The sequence below is a fragment of the Triturus cristatus genome, chromosome 2_1 (assembly GCF_964204655.1).
Source record: "Triturus cristatus chromosome 2_1, aTriCri1.1, whole genome shotgun sequence".
Classification (NCBI taxonomy): domain Eukaryota; kingdom Metazoa; phylum Chordata; class Amphibia; order Caudata; family Salamandridae; genus Triturus; species Triturus cristatus.
In genome coordinates this window covers 646602716-646623917 of record NC_140581.1, presented here as the reverse complement: position 1 = coordinate 646623917, position 21202 = coordinate 646602716, and positions in this window count along the sequence as shown.

Here is a 21202-nt window from a genome sequence, read left to right as displayed (position 1 = left end):
ACGCACCTGATACTAATGAGGGACGTAAGAAATACGTGCTGGTAGCAGCGCCTCTCCGTTATGCCTGTGCCTGCATTTGACATTGCCTGTGACCAAGGAGCGCCCATGCCCCCAAACGCGTTAGGCTTAATAAAAGAAATAACTTTGGAATGCAAGTGAAGCCGCCTGCCTTACTGGTCTGACTCGGAGTGCTCTTCGAATCGAGGTTCCTTTGCCTTAAAATAAATAATGCGGCAGTTCCGGCCGTGAAGAAGCACCACCCTCTGTGTGTGAGGGGCCGCGGAGACACCGAACTGTGTCAAGTCTCCGCTTGGGGAATCAGACGGCGCATCAATGGGCAGATCTTGCAACTCAGAGGCCCACTGGAGGGTAAAGAAAAAGTTCATTAATATTTTGCAAGTCATGGGACCAACTATTGGGAAAACCTACGGAAAGGCACCAAACTCCCACTAAAGGTTTTTACTGAACTGCAATTCCCAGCATGCCACACAAGTGGAACGCACCTGATACTAATGAGGGACGTAAGAAATACGTGCTGGTAGCAGCGCCTCTCCGTTATGCCTGTGCCTGCATTTGACATTGCCTGTGACCAAGGAGCGCCCATGCTCCGAAACGCGTTAGGCTTAATAAAAGAAATAACTTTGGAATGCAAGTGAAGCCGCCTGCCTTACTGGTCTGACTCGGAGTGCTCTTCGAATCGAGGTTCCTTTGCCTTAAAATAAATAATGCGGCAGTTCCGGCCGTGAAGAAGCACCACCCTCTGTGTGTGAGGGGCCGCGGAGACACCGAACTGTGTCAAGTCTCCGCTTGGGGAATCAGACGGCGCATCAATGGGCAGATCTTGCAACTCAGAGGCCCACTGGAGGGTAAAGAAAAAGTTCATTAATATTTTGCAAGTCATGGGACCAACTATTGGGAAAACCTACGGAAAGGCACCAAACACCCACTAAAGGTTTTTACTGAACTGCAATTCCCAGCATGCCACACAAGTGGAACGCACCTGATACTAATGAGGGACGTAAGAAATACGTGCTGGTAGCAGCGCCTCTCCGTTATGCCTGTGCCTGCATTTGACATTGCCTGTGACCAAGGAGCGCCCATGCTCCGAAACGCGTTAGGCTTAATAAAAGAAATAACTTTGGAATGCAAGTGAAGCCGCCTGCCTTACTGGTCTGACTCGGAGTGCTCTTCGAATTGAGGTTCCTTTGCCTTAAAATAAATAATGCGGCAGTTCCGGCCGTGAAGAAGCACCACCCTCTGTGTGTGAGGGGCCGCGGAGACACCGAACTGTGTCAAGTCTCCGCTTGGGGAATCAGACGGCGCATCAATGGGCAGATCTTGCAACTCAGAGGCCCACTGGAGGGTAAAGAAAAAGTTCATTAATATTTTGCAAGTCATGGGACCAACTATTGGGAAAACCTACGGAAAGGCACCAAACACCCACTAAAGGTTTTTACTGAACTGCAATTCCCAGCATGCCACACAAGTGGAACGCACCTGATACTAATGAGGGACGTAAGAAATACGTGCTGGTAGCAGCGCCTCTCCGTTATGCCTGTGCCTGCATTTGACATTGCCTGTGACCAAGGAGCGCCCATGCTCCGAAACGCGTTAGGCTTAATAAAAGAAATAACTTTGGAATGCAAGTGAAGCCGCCTGCCTTACTGGTCTGACTCGGAGTGCTCTTCGAATCGAGGTTCCTTTGCCTTAAAACATATATATATATATATATATATATATATATATATATATATATATATACATATATATATATATATATATATATATATATATATATATATATATATATATATATATATATATATATATATATATATATATATGTATATTACCTACTGGCGGTCGCCAGTAGGTAGTTATAGTTAGAACCCTGTTTCCATAGGAAAACCACAACATTCTATTGGAATAACTTTGGCGCCGGTCGACGAATCCTCGCGAAATTTTCAAAACTAATGGGGCGCTACGCTCCGCTCCTACCCTGAAAGTCTCGGGGGGATTCGTCAAGCGGGGGCTGAGAAAAAAGGGGGGTCCCAAAACGCGTTTTTCCCATGCATTTTTCCATAGGACCTTTAGACACAGCTACAGCCCGAACGGCTGAACAGAGTTACTTGAAATTTGGCAGAGAGGTAGTCTACAGGTCAAGGAAGTGCCTTTTGTAGGTCTGGTGTAAATCTGTTCAGTAGTTCCTGAGAAAATAGCCTTTAAATCAATATATATATCTGTGGCAGCTTACGGTGCGCTTGCCGTGCGCTTACGGTAAGCTCACCGTACGCGTACGGTGCCGTGCGCGAGCGCGATTCTGATTGGCTGTTAGATCTTAGTAAACATTCGAATCGGTCGAAACCAGGAAGCGGCGGCCGCCATTTTCTCTCTCGCACTCTGAGGGGGGGAGGAAAAACAAAGGGTGAAAACATATAAAGAGGCAGGTTTGACAGCTCCCAACCACCTAGCCTTGATTATGGTGTCCCAAAAGAACCCCCAAGGCAAAAAATGTAATTTATTTTTTTTTCGAAAAAACGCCGATTACGCTTACCGTACGCGTACGGTAAAAATTAATTATAAAAAAAACAGTATCCACACTTTTCCACCCCCGTGTGCAAAAGGTGCCCACAGGGCACCTTTTGTGAATGGAAAACGTTTCAAAAAGAACTTTTAATTGTTTACCTTTCATAACGAAGCGCATAATATGTCCTCCGTGAGCGGACGGTGCGCGAAGCGCATCGTGCGTACATTGCCCATCCAGCGTAACGTGGGCACGCGCACCACGTGCCCACCGTGCGTGCACGGCACTAACTGCGTAAAGTGGGTGCGCCGTGCGCAACGCGCACCGTGCACGCACGGAACGAACTGCGTTAAGTGGGCGCGCACGCTACGAACGGCGTAAAGTAACTTAGCATTTAAAAAAACGTACAAATTCACTGAAAAAACCATAGGTTTCACACACGTTATAGTTAGGAATTAGCATTTAAAAAACCTTGCAAATTCAGTGAAAAAACCATAGGTTTCACACATGCTATAGTTAGCTGGAGATTTTACTCATAAAAAACCAATGAAATTCCCCCGTTATAGTTAGTGCAGGCAACTATAACTCACGCGACCGCAATCCTCTGCTGATGACATATGTGTCTTTATGAAAAAAAAATATTTGTAATATATGTATAGCTAAAATTTAATGGAAGAAGACATGGGCAAATAAGTGTCTAAATACAGTATTAGCATCAGCAGAGGATTACGGTCGCGTGAGTTATAGTTGCCTGCACTAACGATAACGGGGGAATTTCATTGTTTTTTATGAGTAAAATCTCCAGCTAACTATAGCATGTGTGAAACCTATGGTTTTTTCACTGAATATATATATATATATATTGAATATATCTATCTATGTATAAATATATAAACATATATATACTTAATGCACTCCGCAACCACTCGTGCAACAGTTTCTTAATTTTTTTTAATGCTAGGGTTGTCACCTTGCTGTTTATGTTCTCATCATGACAAGCATTTTAATGTATTCACTGTTAAAAAATATCAGACAAATTACCAAAAGTCAGTATTTTGTTCCCTTATCAATAAATACTTAAAAAAGCAAATGCAGTAAGATATCTCTTTGAAAAGGGTTCTGGAGCTGCCTACATGTTTCCTGACTGATAAGTAAACAGAAGCAGCAAAGCCATGTTAAAAATAAGTACACAGGATTTTATGGAAATTTCTATTTAGGAATTGTGTACGGGCAATACAGAGTCTTACAACTTAAAGGAATGGATGGTACTTTGCTCTGGGAAATGAGGCAACCCACATTTTCTGACTATGATATCTAATGAGAGAAAGATTTTTTGTCTGGATAACTTTTGTTTAGTTACAAACTGTCTCACAACTTGACAAACCTTCCAATTAGTTAAAAAAAGACACATATGGGCATAGCTGCAGTGCAATGTGGTAAACAGTGCATCAATACACACATAGCCAGTTTTTCAGAACTTAAGATTCCACCCAGGAAATCAGAGTTTTTGTAAGGAATACGCATTAGTTTTCAGTACCCAGTCAAGTTGTAAGTAAAGCATTTGAAGTCTCTGACCTCTTTCCTTTTCAGTGGTCCACCTCTATCTTACTGGAGATTTTCACCTCGGGGCTGCTTGTAGTGAGATGATTTCTTGTGACACAAACAGTAAAACACAGCTAACAAATCAATACAGAAGGAATGAAAATCACAGTGTGCAATGTAGAAAGAAAGGCCTCTATTACCTGCTGGTTCAACTACTAGAACTACATAAACTTAGAGATTGGTTAAATAGTAAGAAGTATTTCGGTTTTCTTTTTTTTTTATGTGGATTTACCCCAGTATTTCAAAACTATCTCTTGAATAAGAGAAATATTGCAGACTTCCAAGGAGTGCATATATAGTATCATGCAAATTGCAGTAAAATATTTTAACTTTATCCGAATGTATACTATAAACTGGAATGGGTGTTCTTTTTAAACCGTGTATAGAAATTCAGTGTACTGATGCTTTGCATCAATGTTTTTTATTAATTTAGCACTTATAATGTAACACTGGCAAAACCATTACATCTGATTTTCGCAATTTTGAGCTATGGGTTAAATTCTTTTATGTGTTGTTACAACTATTCACCACAAAATAAAACTAAAGCACGCAGCAATCTAAACGTGGCAACCTTGTGCTTCCAAATAGGAATGTCAATTTAAAAAACATTTACTGAAGCGTCCCATTTACCAGAGGTGACCCCTCGGTTAGAGCGGAGGAGCGACACCCCCAGCCATCACCTGAAAAATAAAATTATAATAAAATGGATTTCAAACCTGTTTTATTATTGTTTTATTTGAATCCCCTGGACCCGCCTCCAGGACGCTGACGAGCCTTGGGGGTGGGTCCAAGGGTGACACTGCTGGTGGGGGAGTGGTAGTGCACTCCCTTCACTGCGCATGAGGGTTTGGCCGGCCGTCTCAGGCTGGCCAAACCCTCAGGCACAGTGAAGCTCTCTCCAGACCCAGCTACATTGCTGGGGCTGGAGAGAGCAGGCATAGGCTCCCAGTCCGCCTGGGAGCACAAGTTGCCAGCGCTCAGGCTAATACTGACACTGCTTTCATGCAGCACCATGCTTGGACACCATGCAATGGCAGCATTGGCGTTCAGGTAAGTTTATTTTTGTTTTTATATTTTTCCCCAAACACCCACCTCTCCTCCTCGCCCCACCTCCCTCCTCCAGCCTGCCCTCCCCACTTTGGTAGGGGAGGGGCCGCTACTGCCTTTTACTAGTGTTAATTTTTAATTGCTAGCTTTCATTTGTAACATACATTGTATTTCTTTTATTTGTGAAGAGGACAATAATAAATCAGCACCAAACCAAGCACTCAAGCAGCACCACTTATGTTAAAATACTGCTTAAACACTTTATACCGGCAAATTTAAAAGGTACCGGGGCACCCAAAGTGCAGGTCAAATAAATAGCAAGCATTTAAATTCAATATAAAAACAAATACAATTAAAGGCGTTCCGAACCAGATGTCTCATTGAAGAGAAAGGGAATATTTAGGCTGATGTGAACAATGTGCACAGGCTTTGTGTAGTCGTTCAGAAAGAAGGGAGCTTATGAGTGAAGTGAGTAAGTAAGTAAGTAAGTACATTTTATTATGCTTGATTAATTAAAACTGTTGCATACATTGAATACTTTTAAAATTGGCGGTTCCTTATTCACAATACAATGATTTTAAAACAATTTTAAAAAGTCCTCATTTGTACTGTAAATGACTCAATTTAAAAATACTTATTAAAAAGTGTCCTCGTGAATATTACATTCTTCAACACAGTGGGTAGCTTGAGCAATTGAAGGATCAAATGGGAATGAATTAGTAATTTGGGCTGCCAAACTGCCATTTACCTTCCACAAGGCTTTTGGCTTTACACAGATCTAGATTTAAAATACCCAGACCACAATAGAGTGCTCTTTCTAAGCTAGGGCTGGAAAACCTTGAATAAAGCCTGTTTTAGGGTGCTATTGCAGCCATAAAGTGCTATTAAGGGTTTTGCAAGAAATGTCCAGGTTTATTGAAATTGGTTGATTCGTAACCGGTTTCGAAGAGTTTTTCAGTCTCTTTGCAATAATGTCAAAAACAATTATAAGCCGGCAATTAAGCTGCACTTCCCCCTCGGTTGAAGCACAGCATTACTGCCTGCCTACAGGACCTAATACCATGCTGCCTGAATGTTGGTTTTAATAAGGTATTCCTTATGTCCCTTAATTTGCTACAAATACAAATGACATGGATAAGGCCCTCGGTGTTGTGACCACACAAACGACAGAGCGGCTCGCCTCCTCTCCTTTACCAAGGTGGTAGAAGTGGGTTGATCGGTGCAACACCTAGACAGAGTTTTAAGAATTTTTATTTAGTAGCTGTTTTTATTCCTATTTTAAAGTAGGATTGGGGCTTATGGATTTCGTAGTTAAGCACTACCCAGCCATGCGTTTGTTTATCTAGTGTTTCTTTATCCTTTATGGTGGATATCAGTCGGTTAGTCTTGTAACTATTTTTTTAAATGAGGAGTGCACCATTGGAGTATTCCAGAGTTCTGTCAGACCCAAAAGATTGATGGATTCTAGGAAATATGCTCTGGCTAGCGATTTTCCAGGGCGAGACAGCTCAGTCCAGAGATGATTATTCAAGGATCCTTCCTCGGCTCCTCTGATTTTATGCCAGCATTTTATGTAGGCTCCCCTCCTTTCCAGACATATTTGGGCTGAAGAGACTTACTTGGGGAGATGAAAATTTGCTCGATAGGAGTTTATTATTTTGTCTAGGACTATAGCGTCTTTTGTTTTCAATGTTTCACTCCCATAGGTTATTGTAGGTTGCAGCTTAGCTCACAGGACATTTAGTAGAGGGTAGAGCGTTAGGTACGGCAGCTTCTTCTTCAAAGGTTTAATGGCTAGGTAAGTCAGAACTCTCTTTCTCCGCAAGGATTCCATCTGTTGTTTAAAGGTGTTTTTATGATAAAAGTAACTTGTCGCCTGGTCTAAACGCCGCCCATCCTGGTACCAATTAAAGTTCTTGTTCTTGTGCTAATAACTTTTGTTTTTTAAAAATTATTTTTAAGGCGTGCTGTTGCAAAAAACTGTGAGTTGAGTCCAGGGGATGCTGGAGTCCAATGGGGGTCCGGCTTATTAGGACTAGATCATCCAGGTAAAGCATGTTAGACAACGTCATATTTCCTAGCTTCGGGGTATGGGATATGCATCTGTCAAGTTCCCTGGAAGGTCCTCTAGGAAGAGATTAAAAAGCAGCGGGGCAAGGACGCGCCCTTGTTTCAACCCCTTTGAAGTGGGGATTCATTTTGATAGGTGTGTCCCTGCACCTAACTTTATCCGAATCCAGGTGTCAGTGTGCAGGAGCATAAGTTGATCTAAAAGAAGTTTGGGTATCCCCCATCCATCTAGTTTTTGCCTGAGCGTGGTACGATCTACATGGTCGAAGGATGCTGTATAATCTATAAAACAAAGGAATAGGGGGTATTTTCCCACCTTCGAGGCATCCATGAGCAAGGTTAGAAGCATAATATTGGTTAAGGTGCCTAGTCCTTGGCAGACCCCTGTCTGTGTTGATGGTATTGTTTGATTTTCCGAGGCCCAGGAGGCTAATTCGTCCAGAATGGTCCCTGCGTAATATTTGGCCTCAGTGTCGATAAGGGCGATCAATCAATAGTTATTTGGAGCTGGCCTTTCGCCTTGTTTATAGATTGGACTGATAGTTGAGCCTTTCCCGGACTCTGGGACTATAGTTGATCTAAGCACATGTCTAAAAACTGGTGCTATTGCCTTGCTCCATAATTCCACATCATGTTTTTACAACACTGGGGGTATGCTGTTGGGGCCAGGAGCACCTCTGGGCCTGCCTCTAGCTATTTGTTTTCTTTTCTGCAGTGCTGATTGACCGCTACGCTCCTCTATTGGGATTAATCGGCGGTTTATACCTAGTAGCGGTTCTATCTCGTGTTGCTTTTGTACTAGCCCAGGGTGACCACTTTGCTCTATAGTTGCCAGGTTGTACTTTGTTACTTCCCTTATGGAGCTGTTGGCGCTTTCGTATACCAGATATTTAGAGGTGATGTCTACTTTTTGCTGAGTATCGTTGAAATGGTTGAAAAAGTAATCCACCCAGGCTGCTTCTGTTATGTTAGAATTTATACTGGGATGGTTAGACCGCTGGAGTTTGTTAACTGTATGCCACAACTTAGGACTATTGTTTTGGTTTGAATCGTAAAGTAGTTTCGCCCATAGTTCATTGTCCTTGGTTCTTTTGTTTTCCCATTTCCTTCGCTTTATTAATGCCTTCGATTCTCGGAGAGTGCATTGCGGTCTCAAGTCTTGTGGTGATTTTCGGAGTTGCCTTAAGGTTTGATTTATGGTGTGCTTTAAACTTTTTGAGGTTGGACTTTTTGCCGTCCTTATCGGGGTGACTGCTGTTTTCCTTAATTTTGGACCAGTCCTAGTTGCACATTTTTCGCTGAGACATGATGAATTTGTCCCAAGTTTTTAATGGCTGGGCTAGATTGTCCTTACCCTTGATTTAGTAGATCTTTAGCCGTTGCTGATATTGCCTCTATGTTTCTGGAATTGCATTGTTTAAGGTTTACAGATTCTTCTGAGACGATGGTTTTACAGACCTCTGGTGACAGAGTTGAGCTTGCATTAAGTCTCACTTCTTGGGGCAGATGGTCGCTGTGTTCATTATTGCCTATTTTGAAGGAGGCGATTTTGCTGAACAGAGTTAAGGTTGTAAAGGTGAAGTTTAAGTGGGAGGAAACTTTTGCTTAGTGGTATGTGGCTACTGGTGGTTTGTCCCCCTCAAAGCGTCCGTTTAATGCTCTCAGGTTTAGGTGCTCTAGCTCTTGGAGCAGGTACTTTGCGCATCTAGTTGGCTTGATGGTTTATGAAGGGCCCTGATTTGGAATTCCCCATACTCCTGTTAGGTCTTGAGATGAGTCCTCGTCTTGATTGTTCCCTAGAAGGTGCATATTTAAATCGCCTGCCAAGATGATATGGTCTGTATCCTCTTCTTCCATTACTATTTTTAGTTCTGTGGCCAGCTCCTTCGCTGTTTTTAATTTTTGTTTTGGCTGGACATAAACATTTATTTTTATTACTTTCCGAAGAGTCTGGTTGAACTTGAGCATTGCTGGTATTGCCTGAATAAAGCTTGGAGATGCAATTTGGACTTTTAGAGACGTGATTTCTCCTAAAGCTGTTATTCATGCTAGGAGCATTTGGCCTCCCGAACGTCGGCCGAAGTCAGATCCCTTTGTAGCTGGAATAAAGCGGGAGGTGTAACTTTGTAGGTCAAAAGGTCTATCCTCCCAGGTCTCCTGACATGTCAAAAGTTTTAAAATAATTTAGAACCTCTTGATCACCAGTCTTGGAGGATAAACCGTTGATGTTCCAAATGCAAATATTAATATCATGTTGTTCTACTGGGGGTTCCGAAATGCTAGGCGCCCTTTGTCAATTTGATTGCGTAGGTATTATTGTTTGCTGTAAGCGCATCCAGTTGTTGTTTATTGACAAATATGCAGTGTCGGGTTGCCCTCGGCTTGCGCTCAGTGCAATAGTCATTTTTTCCACTGAACGGGTACCTGGTGTACTACTCCTTGCTCCTCTTAGTACTGAAGTGGGCTTTCTGTTTTGACAGTTTCAGTCAGTTCTTAGAAAGGGAGTTGGATATGGTAGTTTTGACACTGCCTTCAAATTTATCCCCCAGCTTAAAAATCCGTTTTTTCCCTGCATGATTCTGTTTACTATCTCCGAGGTATTCCATCTTGTTTTGGTCACTTCAGGGCTTTCCATGTTGTTACTAGGTAAGAATTCTATTGATAGAAGGTCGGTGGAGCTAACGATAACTAGGCTTGGGAAGGAATATAAGAGTCTGAGGGGCATATTAACAAGGATAAGCGATAATTATCGCTAAACGCGCTTATCGCCAGCTATCACTGGATTTCATCGCCGTGTCAGCGGCGTATTAGCAACACTTAGGTGACAGGCAATGTGAAATCCTGCGATAGACTGCAATAATCGAAATTAGCGTGTGAAATCCTGCGATGATTTCACAGCGCTAATGCCAAGCTTGGTAATAGGGGAGTGTGGACTCAGGTTTTTTTCTGGCGTTGGAATCATGCGATGATGGGGGCTTAGCGCCGGTTTTGTCATCGCTTCGCTGTTCAGGGGCAGCATTGTTGATACAGCGATGTTGATTTTGTGAGCATTTTACATGTTGTCTTAGGTGGGAAGGCCTACTTTGCATCTCATTAGCGATATATATCGCTTTCATGAGATGCGTTACGAAATCGGCTGCTAACATGCTCTGATGCATGTTAGGGCCGCCTTGTGAATAGGGCGATAAGAATATCGCTGCTTTAGTGGCAAAAAGTGCAGCTAAAGCTGCGATAATGCCCTTGATAATATGCCCCGTAGTGCATTCCCTCTGTTTAATATGAACACTCGACCTCTTGATTTGTACTCTGGGGAGAATATGATGGTACCTGTATCCTCTCCGTTTGATGGTTCCTGATTCTGAGACAGGAATCTGTCACTATTAATTGCCAAGTGGGCATGAGGCCTTGGTGGGACATTATTCTTGTTATTTATTCCACTATTTGCACTATTTTGAAGAGTTGGCAGTAGATCACTTGGCATCCAAGTTTTGTCTTGCGTATTTGATCTTTGCTCAAGAATTATCATCAGTGGTATTGGTGACCTTTTATGGCTGCCCTGCGGGTCGGAACCCAACTTCGAGCTTAAGGTTTGAGCTCCATCGAAGTGTGCACTAAAAGCTTGTGATGGTATGATCAGTGCTGTTCTAGATTGAGCATTCTCCTGATTGTTTCCTTGAGTAAAGGAGCTTTGGGTTAAGTCACTGATAGACGGCCTACTAGTTGATTTGTGAGTCCATTCCTGTGTGTTGTTGGCTTTTGTTATTTGGTGGCAGCCCCCAGTCGGCTCCTGTTGAATGATGAAACTTGTTGTCGGGCGCACTGTTGTTTCTTCCTTGGCTGGGCCTGGGGAGCTTAGAATGCCCTCAAGTATGGGATCAGGTTCATCTGGAATTGGCTAGGACTGGTTGTCAGCACATTGGGCCAGGAATGATAACTTCCTATTTCTTCCCTTCCTTTTTTGCTTGCGGCGGGTTTTCTTTAATGGGATGTTTTTATCGGGTACGCCCACTTTAGTGCTTGCCAAGGGTCCGCTTCCATTTAATAGGTGATCGTAATTTGCTATTCTCGTCTCCGTGAGTTGGGGTAATGATTTTAGTTTTTCCTCCTTAGATGGATTGCTACTTGTGGAGATCTGAATGAGCAGTTGGTTTCAGGACGGATAGTAGGTCGCCTAGTATTGACAGTAGGGTGAGTAATTTGTCCACTATTGGACGCATGAACATTCTTGCTGTGATGTTTGGGCTTTGAAGGCCGCTTCTTGTCCCCGCTTTATTAGTCCATTCAGGTCCGCTAGCTTCCTGTCGATCCCTGAGGTGAAATCTGCCAGGGTTTGGAGAACTGTGAGCTGAAGCTCCAGTTTGTGTTATTGGTATTGGAGCGCCGTAGTTGAATATTGCATAGTACTTAGTATGATTGCCCAAATTGAGTCTTTGCTTGAGTATCCTACATCACTACTCTCAGACTGTGCAATATTTGAGGAAACTTTGGAGTTGTGACTGTACGAGGCAACAAGTTCCTCCCATTCTTGGGAGGCTAAAAATGACATGTCGCCGTTTGAAGTTTGGAAGTCTTTGTAGGGAGACGGTAGCTTGTGTCCTGGCGAAGAATTTTCCGAAAGTGTGCTTGGGATTGTCCGGGCCATTAATTCTTCTAGGCCCACATGCATCAAAGCAAAAACCAGTCGCAAACGGGCAGAATCTCAGAATCTGCCCCTTTGCGACTGTGATTTTTGCATTTGGGATGCATCATCCCAAATGCAAAAATCGCAATTTAAGGAATCTCTGAATTGCGATTCCTTAAATTGCTATTGCATTTAAGGAATCCCAAATTGAGATTCCTTGAATGCAATGCATGAAAGTTAAAAAATTAGCGATTTCGCTAATAGGGGGAGCACATTACCATGAAGTTGAACTTCATGGTAATTTGCAAAAACTTTGAAAAATGCACTAAAGTGCATTTTTCAAAGTTCCATTTTACACACACACATGCCCTTGGGGCATGTGTGTGTGCAAGATGTATTCATATGCGGATTTCAGGGGTGCAACAGGGTGTCTTTTTGACACCCTGGCACCCTTGGATTAGCAAGAGCAAATTGCGATTCTCTAATTGAGATTAGCAAATTGAGAAAGTCTTCCCATTCATTCCTATGGGCCTCTAGGCCCATAGGAATCAATGGGGAGGTTTTCCTTAATTGCGACTCACAATTTGCGAGTAGCAATTAAGGAATGTTTAGGAATCGCTATTTTGTAAGCGATTTCTACATGCATAGCCTTTTGCTATTCCTTATTAGCGAATCCTTATTTTTCGCTATTAAGGAATCGCAAATGGCATTGTTGATGCATGTGCCAGCTAGTTGTGTAATTGGCAGATGTAGAGGAGAGCTGTTTTTTATTTTGATGTTTGGTCTCTTACATTTTGTTCCGCCCGCTAAGCTACTTCCCGAGAGGGGGCGAAATGGAGCTTAAGTCTAGACCAGTATCTGGTCCTCCTTGTTGTGGTGATTTTAAAATTTCCGTAGCAAGATGACTCTCCGCTGCCTGGGAGAGAACTTGTTGGAGCTTGGGATCTGAGCTGGTTGTAGACTCCTCTTGCTGGGTCAGTTTAGAGTTAGCTGTCTCTTATGAGTGAAGAGGTCTTGCTCATCGATCCATGCTATATGCTGTGATGGGAGGAAGCACTATGTGACTGACAATTAAACAGACCAGTGGATGAAGCCCGCTAAAAAACCTAAATCCTTCTATGTATGTATTTTACATTATGTATTTTCTGGAAAAACAGTAGTCTGGAAAGACATATAAAGCTATTTCAGAGGCCAGACCTATACACTTTTGGAAATGTCACTTTATTAGTGGAGGATCATAAGAATGATTCTTTTATTGAGACAATTACTAAACTAAAGAAACGTTCAGATTTATGTTCACATGAATAATCTTTTCCATATGTGACAGGTGCATGCTATGAAGGGCAGAAACACCCAAATATAATCAACATACATATAAAACAGGGAGACCACCGCTAAAGGCAAACCTTGAAACTGGACGTGAACCAATCCTAGCAGTAAGTAGGAACACCCATTCAACAGGCAATCCTCATAAAGTATACTTTGGACCAGATTCAACAAAGAGGAGAAAGTGTTCCACTAAAAAGTACCACTGCTCCTTATTAGTGAAGCTTGTGAGTTGGAGCATGGCAAGTGCAAAGCAGAGATCTGCAATACCAACAATGATAGATGGAATCACTCAGAATAACATGAGCATGGGTAGGGGACTGTACATTAACAATCACTAGTAATAAACCTTGATACCCACATCTTGATAAATATGGAAAAAATATTTTAACCACATGTCTGTGGGCCTTATTTAGAGCCTATCTGACAGGATACTTAGTCACAAACTTTGGGGATTTTCCATCTGCTCTGTTACAAGTGCATTATAGTCAATGACAATTGCAATATGGTGGATGAGACAACATCACATCTGTGATTTTGTTTCTAGCTGCCAAGCATTAAACAAGGTTCAAAATGTCATCAAAGCACTCAACCAGGACCTTTTCTTATTTTACACCGCATTCAACCAGGTTTTGCAGAAGATAAATTATTTCAAGTCAACCATACAGTACACAGTGTTTGAAAGAGGTGCATAATGGCTCCTTATCTTAATTCTACTGGCCTTCAGTCTCAGCCCAGAGAGATGAATCTTTGATCAAGCTGTTCTTAAGAAGGAAGGTGATAGAGTTAGAAAAACAAGGGCAGCAACATTACCATAACATTAGTAAAAAAAACATCCCTGACTTCAAAACAACCCCAATAATTTCATAATGCTAGAAGGCAAAAGGGGAGAATTTGTGAATCTAGGTAAGGACCCCTAGAGACAAGACACTTTATGTGGAGTGGCAGATAGGAACAGTGTGACTCCACAAAGGTGTATCATGGCAAAGTACATGAACTGGTGTGCAAAGTGTGGGCTAACCCATTGAATGATAATCACAGTTCTCAGATTTTACCTAGTAGAGAGTGGCCTCAATTAAAAAGTATTTTGGAGGAACAGAACAGATATCCTCAAAACTATCAAGGATAGAGAATATGACACTGCAACATAACTTCTGGTTATATTGGCTATTGAGACACTCTGAATGGGTATTCATCACCTAGCAAAAATCTGATTTTATCAATGTGATTTGTGTATCTTAAAACATATCCTTTCCTTTTCCATCTAGCAGTTGTTGAATACAATTCCCAACTTTTAATCTTGTCTCTTCTTGTTACTTCTGATAGAAAGACAGTCAATGCTTCTTCATTAACTATGATATAAATACATTGAAGAGGTGTTTTTTCCATGAGAACTGTTCTGCCAAACATCTCTTACTAACTGGCTTTGAAATGCCCTTGCTTCACCACCACAATATTCTCAGTCCATTATTTAACTAATTCAATTCTCTTGACTTAACAATCCACAGACACCACTCTCTTACTCCTGGATTTTACTACAAACACCAGGTCTGTAACCTAACCATTGTGCAGTAGTTGGCATATTCTTCCATGAATATACATTTTACAAACGTCTGCTCTTCCTCAACAGGCAACTAATGTTGTCCCTCTCTTTGGCCTGTGTGCCAGTTCCTATGTGCAGCAATCACCACTTCATAATTCACTGCTCTACTAGGCTGGTTCGTTAAATCTCCAGAGTTGGTTAACTACTGTATTCAACCTTCTGAATTTCCCACTTTAAAGCCAGAAAGAGTGTCTGCTATTTCATTCTTACACCATTTCAGAAAATTAGCCATATCATGTTATTCATCCTTAGGTGTTCAAAATCTGTGCTCTTAACAGTCTCAATGTATGTGGTAGCTGGTCGAATGCTTCTGCAGCATCTCCACTTTAGAAGAGCTTTTCTAACAGAAGGAGATGCTTTGTTCATCAAATCCCCCCACCACCTTAACGACACCACAAATAGAATTGGTTAACGTTCTAGAAAATTTATGATTTTTATGACATCAGAGAACTTTTCTAAAGGGTGAAGAAAGCCAGGAGTGGTGGACGTTCTTTTGCATACGTATCCCCAAAGCTATAGAACACCTGACCCCTAGCCCTTAGGGTGAACAACAACCTACTCAGTTTCAGGAAACAACTCAAGACTAGGCCTGGGCTAAAAATCCGTTCCACTCGCGGAAATTGCGATAATTTGACATTTTCGCGTTCCGCGGAGAGCGCGAAAATGTCAAAATTTCCGCAATCCGCATTTTACCGGAAATTTTTTGCTTGCTCGCGCTGTAAAATAAAACATTCTTGCGTGCGCGCGATCGCCTTATCTGAATCCCCGCGTTCGCCGACAAGTTTTCCCGATCCGGTCGCGTTCTCCACGAGATGTTGGATTGTTGGTAGCCATTTGCGATGTCTCGCGACAGTTCGCGCCCGAAGTAACTTCATTCATCGCGCGAACGCGTCTTTCTTCTCACGATCATGCACCGTGAGACAAGTGAAAACAAGATGGCCGCGCCCGCGAGCAACCGCATGGGTAAGTTGGCGAGCCGCGACCACGCAAAACCTACCGCGAACGGGCGGGAAAAAAACTTCCGTATCTTCGCGATATTTCCGCATGTTTGCGGAGGTTTTTAACATTTTCGCGATAATTTGCGAAAGTGAATTTCACAAATTCCGCCCACCCCTACTCAAGACCCATATGTTTGCTTAAGAATACAATTTACTAGAGTCTGGAAGAGTCACTAGCACTGGGAAGCCTTTTGAGTATCCATGCGTTTAGGAAATTCCTTGAATTGAATTGAGTTGAATTGAGCCACCACTGCCACTTCTGTTGATCAGAAGCCCGGACTCAAGAATTCCTTCCCCACAATTACTGAAGAAGTTGTGTGAAGTAACTGCTACGCATTCCAAGTTTGCACACAAATATTAATGGCAAATGCTAACTGAGAAGTTTCAAGACAAAAGACATCTCCATTCAGCTAGTATGATTCAGTTCAGGCTGGACTGTTCCCATTAGAACTGGGTCAAGACTGATAAGTATATGGGTGGTTCCCAAATTGAGGTGGCATGGTGTGCAAACTATCAATGAACTGGGATGCAGACCCATGTAATTACCAGTTGCTGAGATTACTTCAAGCATTCCATCCATCACTTTTTTGGATACTTTGGTGTGCTGTCCTAAATTGAATGGGTATGCCCACTGTGTCACTGGAATCAAGTTATGCTTGACTGATGAGCACTTACTAGGGTGAAACCGGTGCTGGATTGCTTGTGTTCTGGTTTAGGGCGGTCCTGGCCCGGCAGTTCGACCTGGACTGTTCCCATTGGAGCAGGGCTAAGACTAATTTGCATATGGCTATGTCCAAACTGAGGTGGCATGGTATGCAAAATAATGATGGACGGGGATGCAGTTCCATTAATTACAAATGGCTGACATTTATTCAAGCATTCCATCCATCACTTTTTTGTTTACTTTAGTGTCTCGCCCTAGGTGGGACAATTATAGCCAGACATGGATCCCATGCACACTGTGTCACTGGAAATAGCTTATGCTTTTTAACTAGGGCAACACTGGTCCTGGGTTGTTTTTGTTCTGGTTCAGGGAGGACCTGGCCTGTCAGGTCAGGCCAGACTGTCCCCATTGGAGCAGGGTCAAGACTGATTTGCATATGGCAGCATCCAAACTGCAAGTGGCATGGTTTGCTAAATAACAATGTACTGGGATGCAGCCCAAGTAATTACCATTGACTGAAATCAATTCAAGCATTCCATCCATCACTTTTTTGTATACCTTATCTAGAGGCCTGACATCTAGTACATCTTCCTAAATCAATCAATCAATCAGTTCATTTGTAGAGCGCACTACTTACCCGTGAGGGTCCAAAGGCCCTGGGGGGGGCGGGGGTGCTGCTACTGCTTGAACAGCCAGGTCTGGAGGAGTCTCCTGAAGGCCAGCAGGTCCTGGGTCTGACGTAGGCGGATGGGGAGGGTGTTCCAGGTTTTTGCGGCACCGGATGCGGGGGACGTTGGTGAGAGCGAGGTCAGCAGAGCGAAGCTGGCGGTTCGGGGTGTAGAAGGTGAGTCGTTTGTTGAGATACGCTGGTCCGGTGTTGTGGAGTGCTTTGTTGGCATGGATGAAGAGCTTGAAGGTGATCCTCTTGTTGACGGGAAGCCAGTGCAAGTCTTTCAGGTGGGCTGTGATGTGGCAGTGGTGGGGAATGTCGAGGATGAGGCGTGTGGAGGTGTTCTGTATGCGTTGTAGTCATTTCTGGAGTTTGGCTGAGGTTCCTGCATAGAGAGCGTTGCCATAGTCCAGTCTGCTGCTGACGAGGGCCTGGGTGACTGTCCTTCTGGTTCCGGTGGGGATCCATGCGTAGATCTTGCGGAGCATGCGGAGGGTATTCAAGTAGGAGGAGGAGACAGCGTTTACTTGCTTTGTCACTGACAACACGGAGTCCAGGATGACTCCCAGGTTGCGTGCGTGGTCAGTGGTCATTGGTGCAACTCCTAGTGTGGCCGGCCACCATGAGTCGTCCCAGGCGGAGGGGGTGGATCTGATGATGAGGGCCTCCATCTTGTCCGTGTTCAATTTCTGGCAGTTGTTCATCATCCATTCGTTGATGGCCTTCATTCCTTCATGGAGGTTGGATTTGGCGGTGGTGGGGGCCTTGGTGAGGGAGAGGATCAGCTGGGTGTCGTCGGCATATGAGATGATGTTGAGGTCGTGCAATTGAACAATGTTGCTGAGCGGTGCCATGTAGACGTTGAAGAGTGTCAGGCTGAGGGATGATCCTTGGAGTACGCCACAGATAATCTTGGTGTCTTTAGAGCATAATGGGGGGAGGGGGACACTCTGGGTTCTGCCAGTGAGGAAGGAGGTGGTCCAGTCCAATGCTTTGTCGCGGATCTCTATGTTGTGGAGGTGTGTGCGGAGGGTGCGGTGGCAGACGGTGTTGAAGGCGGCCGAAAGGTCCTGGAGAATGAGGGCGGTGATTTCTCCATTGTCAATCATGGGCCAGATGTCGTCGGTGGCGGTGATGAGGGCTGGTTCGGTGCTGTGGTTGCTGCGAAATCCAGATTGTAACGGGTCCAGATGCTGTTCTTTTCGAGGAAGGAGGTCAGTTGCTTGTTGACAATCTTCTCGATGACTTGCGTGGGGAACGGGAGGAGGAAGATAGGCCGGAAGTTCTTGAGGTCCTTGGGGTCTGCCTTGGGTTTCTTGAGTAGGGCATTGATCTCAGCATGCTTACAGCTCTCCGGGAAGGTGGCGGTCTCGAAGGAGCTGTTGATGATCTTGCAGAGAAGGGGTGCAATGGTGGAGCTTGCTTTGTTGAAGATGTGGTGCCGTCAGGGGTCAGATGGTGAGCTGGAGTGGATGGTGTTCATGATTTTGATGGTGTCTTCATCGTTGACGTGGGTCCAGGAAAGCAGGGGGTCGATGTGGCTGGGGGGCGGTGAGTCTGAGGTGTCTGTGTCTGTCAGGGGGGCCTGATTGCTGAAGCTGTCGTGGATGTCTGCGATCTTGTGGTGAAAGAAGGTGACTAGGGAGTTGCAGAGGTCTTGCGATGGCGGCATGTCGTTGGAGTTGGAGCTGGGGTTGGAGAGTTCCTTCACGATGCTGAAGAGCTTTTTGCTGTTTTGTGCATTGTTGTCTATGCGTTCTTTGTAGGAGGTCCTTTTGGTGGTTCGGATCAGTTGGTGGTGTGTGCGAATGGCGCTCTTGTAGGCTGTGTTGCTGTCCGGTGTCTGTTCGTGGTGCCACTTCTTCTCGAGCCTGCGGCAGGCCTGCTTGGATGCCTGGAGGTCGGCGGATGGCTTTTCTGTCGGTGCGTCTGTTCAAGGGTTTCTTGATCGGGGCACAACCCTTAATACCTTTTTGGTTTGTTGAAAAGACTGTTTATTTATGTATTTGCTGTCAAACTGATCTGAAATTGAGTTTTTCTTTAGAACATGTGTGATTTACTTTAGGACAGATCCTTACACAATATATGGTGAAAACAATGTCCAAAAGTCACATGGCTAAAGTTATACCTCATCAATGAAGACTAAGGGCCTGATTTCAATGTCGTTTGGAAGGCCTCTGAATTGGATTTGGCTTTCCCAGATCAAATTTGTGGCCCTTGTTTATGACTGAATCGTACACAGGTCCGAACGACCAAGTAGGATGTGAATATCGCATACACGCTGACGGAATAGTTTCCAGGACCGGTAACTTGTTTGTAGCCAAATCGTTTCGCGCTATGGAGTCGAATTCCGACCGAGCGAGTACGATGCACGATTCAGACAGCCACTTTGCCTTGGTCTCACCGAGATGAGAAGGTTGTCGGAATTGTAATCCAGGGCGCCATAGCAGGCCCCCATCACTCGAGTCCCTCCGAGTCTGTCATGGGCGTGTGCCCATGGGTCCCCCAGATCCAGGCATGCACAGTGTGCCACAGGGTTTACGCTTTTCCCCACTATCCCCTTTTCTGTAATGGGAGCCTGTGTACGCGTCTGTACACGGGCTCCCATTGATTTCAATGGGAGTCCGAGCAAACCGAGTACGTAATCATACGGCAGCATCGTACTCACTCGTTCAGACTCCCGGAGCACGTCTCACTCTAAAAGCCCTCTGTCATACGGAGGGCTTTCCTAGCAAGATCGGAATCGTGCCCTTAGTAGGTCAAAACCAGTCAGGGACCAGTCTGGAGGCTCCTTTCTAGTTGACCTATTAGTAACGTGTCTCTTGAAATAGAAGAATATTTGTTTTCTGGCTTATCCAATACGTTTTCTAAGATATCCTCTAATTTTTACTGTCAAATTTGTGAGCTTTTTTCATTAAAGCCTCAGTTAAAGTGCTATTTGTCTTTAAGAAGAGGAACTGATCAAATGGAAGATTTGCTTTTAATCCGATCTGGTGTGCACTATAAAATCATAGAAGAAAAGTCTTATCCGTAGACTGCATGAAGAGGTGTCTCTCTAACATTCCAACATTATTCTTGATTTCTAGATCAAAGAAAGCCACTTGTAGAATGGACAAAAACACAATTATAAATCACAGCTGTTTATTCAATTCAGAAATTAATTCAGCCATTCAGATGTGGTAACCAGGTGAACAAAACAATCATTATCCATGTAGTGGCGCTATCGCTTTTCATGGATTGAAGTTGCTACATTGTAAATTAACTGAGTCTCAAAATGTAATATTGCTACAATCTTAACTTTTGATCTGTTGCTGAAAATTTGTGTCAACACTTCATTACTTGTCATCAGAATAATCAAGGGAAAAGAACATTGGTCACAATGAGCTATATAGGCAAGTCCAAAGACCCTTTTACCCAGATACAATTAGATTTCATTTAGATGACACTTTATAATAAGCTTGGGTAGATTCTTGTGATTGTGTGTTTTTTCTCTAGGTGGGTAAGCCTACCCAACTAGGCAAGCTCACAGCATGAATGTAGGCATACTAATATTGAGGAAATTGATCCTCAGCTCAGGTTTGCCAACTTCTTTAGATTCAGATAAAGGTGCACACTTTAAGAGTGAAGTGATTAATGTTTTGTGCACTGCAATACAAATTGAGCTAAACTCTTATTTGAAGTTTCCAAGCAAAAGCATCAGGAGTTGTTGAGTGAGTTAATGGCACTCTGAAATCCAATATGGTGAAATATGTGCCTTGACATCACTAAAATGGCCAACTATTCTTCCGCTTGTGCTTATTAGCCTCAGGAGCACACCATATACTGGGCTCTTTCGGTCTGAAGTGTTAATGGGGAGAGCCATGAAGATTCCTTGCATCCCATCAACTGCATTTGTGTCTATTTGTGATAACATTGTACTGGATTATTGCAAATGTCTGGGTGATGCTGTACTCTCTGTTTCTCATTAGGTGAATTTGGCAACACCCTCACCAAAAGAAGAGCTGTGCTTTACCCTGCAGCTAGAGGGCTGTGGAGTGGTAAACAAGCATGTTTGCGTGTCTTGTCTGGAGATAAGAA